This window comes from Anneissia japonica, unplaced genomic scaffold, assembly GCF_011630105.1.
Source record: "Anneissia japonica isolate Jap-2015-1 unplaced genomic scaffold, ASM1163010v1 scaffold827_len218306_cov157, whole genome shotgun sequence".
Lineage (NCBI taxonomy): Eukaryota > Metazoa > Echinodermata > Crinoidea > Comatulida > Comatulidae > Anneissia > Anneissia japonica.
Window position 1 is genome coordinate 178,080 of NW_022706853.1, and position 3,989 is coordinate 182,068.

Consider the following 3,989-nt stretch of genomic DNA (forward strand, 5'->3'; position numbering starts at 1 on the left):
AGCATAGTAAATGTACTATATGTAGGAATATACTACCATATTTACCTACCGTTTTTGAATATTTAAAAATATGTACCTTCTCTGTTTTGATTCTTTAATCAAACCATTCAATTTCTTACAATACATATTAATTTCTACCACATATCATAAATAGACTATACAGACCCTCCATGGCTTTATTAAAAAAAAAAAAAAACACTTCCTGACTCCTTTATATACACAATCAAACGTGATTATCTGCGATATTTATAGATAAATAATCTATTACGCATGTTTAATTTCAACATTCAGTTTGTTTTGATGAGTACTGTGTAGGTTTGTGTATGCAGGTCCAATATTTGATTAGAAGGTCACCGACTAAAAACTGGGTATTAAATGGAGGTCAACCTCCTATTCACAAAGTTCTCGATTCATAATGTTCACTATTCATAAGCCCGGTTTGCACGTCATAATTTTAAAGAAGGTCCATTAGTCATATCAAATTCATAGACTTGATTTATCATAATTAATAAAAGAAATTTAGCAAGTCATCAGAAAAAGAGGCATTCTAGCAAACATTTTTTTGGTGATGCTCTTTTCTTTTGACCAGCATACTTTTAACCTAAATGGCAAAGTATAGCAACACTTATGTTATGAATAGTGAACTCTATGAAACCAGATACAGTATACACAATTACCGGTACCCATGATTACATTAGGCCCCACCTTTTGAAAAGAGGTTGATTGGCAGGGGCGGCGCTAGTGGGGGGGTCAAGGGGGATAAGGACCCCCATCGGGGAACTCTGGACTCCCCGCTTGGACCCCCTTTTGGGAAATTTCCAGCAAGGTCGTTGGGGAAAATGGAATCTCGGCTGCCGAAAATACAATTTAGTTATGCCTTACTAAGCTGTCAAATTTTAGGGATTAAAAACTGTTTAGTGCAAGCAGTGCTATCGTATGTGTGAAGTGATGAAAACTATTGCGAAAAAAAAATACCATAATCAACACAATTTTCTCCTACGGGGATGGAGGTGGACGTCCACTTGTCGTGTAGCTTGAACCCCCTTGTCGGGGAGCTGACACCTTGTCGTTTAGGGAATTTTTGCTGGGCTAGTACTGTGCTTCAGTTTTATTGGTTAGATCCTGCATAGTTGATGTGAACATAAGCTATTATTTAGGTATTATGATTAACTGGTTTCTCAAACTCGGAGACCAATGACACTCTATAACACACAGCAACGATTCAAAAAAGAATGCAGTGGCAGATCCAGCAATCTAAAATAGAGAGACATGCCGGGGACGAACTTTTACAGATGAAGGTTAGAACACATCAGCCCCCACCATGGTTGGGGCTGAGGTATGAAATTTTTATTTATACAAGAAAAAAAAGGTTTTGAAATTTACTAAATTGCAGTGCACTTTTATACAGTCAAATTCTCCATTATTTCTCAAAATCCATGTGCACAATTTTACTGGAGGAGTCAAAAGTGAGGTATTCAAATTGCAATTGTACATGAAATAAATATCAAACATGCATATGAAGTTACACATAGCTATTTCAAATATGTGTAAAACAGTTGAGATGGATGACTTAGAACAGTAACAACCAATCCTCATAATTTATCATGCGGAAAAGAAATTTAAAAAAAAATGTCAGCAACAGAACATTTGTAATAACTGGATTATTACTGAAAAAAACCCGCACATTTTAGGATGACTAAAGAGATAATATACTTTTTGGGATTCAAATACAAGATCGTATACAACTTATACCAATACATTTATGTTTTCATGTCATTATGTTAACAATGTCATAACTCACTTGTCAGCCTAACAGAGCAGTTATAAAGCTCATCCTCTAAATTGCAGTATCAAGTACATCAGGCAATATTAGGGTAAAGATAAAAAAGATACAGAAACTCACATGCCAAGCATATTATGACTATTAAAAGGGAATCATTTTGCATGGTCTGTGGACTTACAAACTAATGTTCTATGGTATTAATATAGTGGCAGCACCTGCTTCTGAAATTTGGAGGGGGAATAGTGAGGGGTGAAAGGCCGCTGGGGAAGGGGGTGAAAAATGTTTTCTCAAAGCAGACCAGAGAAACAATAATAGTTTCCATTCATTTAGTTTCTATGTTCTGACAAACATAAATTATTATTTTATAAGAAGCTAAACTATGGGCACTTTACTTTTAACATGTTACTGTATGTGTCATGTGAAGGTCAAATTAATAGTTTAATGTGAAAAATAAAATGTTTATCAATTCATATTTTATATTTATATTGCTCTCTTTTCCTTTTTACTTTCAGTTTGTTGATTTATGAGGCCAAGTACTACAGTTTCATATTTGTAATGAATATTTAAAACATTATTTGCATGGGTCCAATGTTGTATTCATAGATTTCTATTACAGTATTTATTAAAAAAAAGTCTCAGAACCCATTCCACTAGAAATTTTTTGAACATGATACAGAAATTTGTACTGCCCAGCTTCGAACTATAACAATTTGTACTATATAAAGTAATTACAAACAGTGGGGAGGAGGAGGGGATGCACAACATTTGCAAAATATATAAGCAGTAGATAACATTGATGCATTGAAATTTTAAAATTTAATGGCAAAATGGATGGTCCCCTACTGGATCTGCACCTGTGGTTCTGGTGCAGATACAGTAGGGGAGGGGCACTCATCCCCACCCCCATTTTGCCATTAAATTGTAGTCCTTCTCGGAAAAGGACTACTGCAGACCCAGTGCATACAATTTTGCTCATGTGCACTTAAAAAAATTTGGGTACATATCCTTTGAGATGAGTAGGGGGTACTCCAGCTTACTGGTCTAGCCCCTGTTATGGAGAGACGAGAGTAGCTGGTACCGATTTACTGGGTAGCTCAGACACAAAGAGACCCTTAGGGAAGAAGCAATATATGAGCTAGTCCACACCTCAAGCGCTTTAGGACTTCGGTATGAAGCGCTTAATAAATCTAACTACATTACAATTATTAGAGCATTGGTGACAAAGTGTGAATTGAATCAACACTAGTTTTACGGCACCTACATAATCATCCTACCTTTTTTTTTAAATCTTGTTCTTTCTTCTTCCCCATAAAATTGCGATTAGCAGCTGAAAGGAATGCTGCATCATAATGTACGGTAACAGTACCAGCAAATGTTTTATTATTAACTTTATTAAAGCAAGTTAGTAGATGAGTAAGTTTAGACTCAAAAACATGTTTACATGTTATTGTTAAAGCTCAGCTGGTCAAACTGGTGGTGCCTCTGTGTGTGTGCAGACTGCAGTGGCATATCTAGATTCCTGAAATAGAGGGCTGGGCTGATGTAGGGGCGAGAATGGAGTGGGGCTCGATGAAATTGATGATTGGATTGGGGGAGGGGGCAGTATGTCACAAAATTATGTGATAGGTGAGTTTTAACTCTTAAGCATGATATTTTTTGCTTTGGATATTTTCAATGGAAAGTGTGGGGGAGGGGGATGGTGGTTGGTACTGTATATTTTATTTTTCATACAGGCATTTGTAGTCATTTTTAATGTAGACCAGGACAAATAGTATGAATGTCACTCTAAAAATTGACAAGGTCATTTTTATTCTATGTTCTTTCATCAAACATCATCAGGATTACATAATACAAAAAAAAAAAGACAAAAAAAAAAAGACCAGTAGTAGACCCTATATATTTCAAGATTAATTTATTCATTGTCACAATACAATATAAAATTTTTTTCTCTGAGTTAATAACGTATACAAAAAAATTCTTACCTCAATAATAAAAAGACAAGAAGATATTAATTTATTTTATTCTATTTACTTCACATCCAACAGCAAGTACACTTGCCACTTACAGGATGGAATGATGCTTTATAAACCTAGTCCTTTATTTATGTCTAGTGAGTGGAGTTTTCTTCTGTCTGGAGGAAAAGTCCTGCTATCACAGGATGTTATATGAATAGCACTGACAGTATGAAAAATATTTCGATTGGATC

General features: G+C 35.2%; 1 protein-coding gene across 1 annotated transcript in view; it reads right to left on the minus strand.

The window, feature by feature from the left end:
• LOC117106219 (inverted formin-2-like) overlaps positions 1–3,082 on the minus strand; it is a 59,870-nt gene extending 56,788 nt beyond the window's left edge. Inside the window, exon 1 of the transcript XR_004445019.1 lies at positions 3,058–3,082. The gene's annotated coding sequence lies outside the window, so the exon portion shown is untranslated. The remainder of the gene's footprint in view (positions 1–3,057) is intronic.
• Positions 3,083–3,989: the final 907 nt, after the last annotated feature.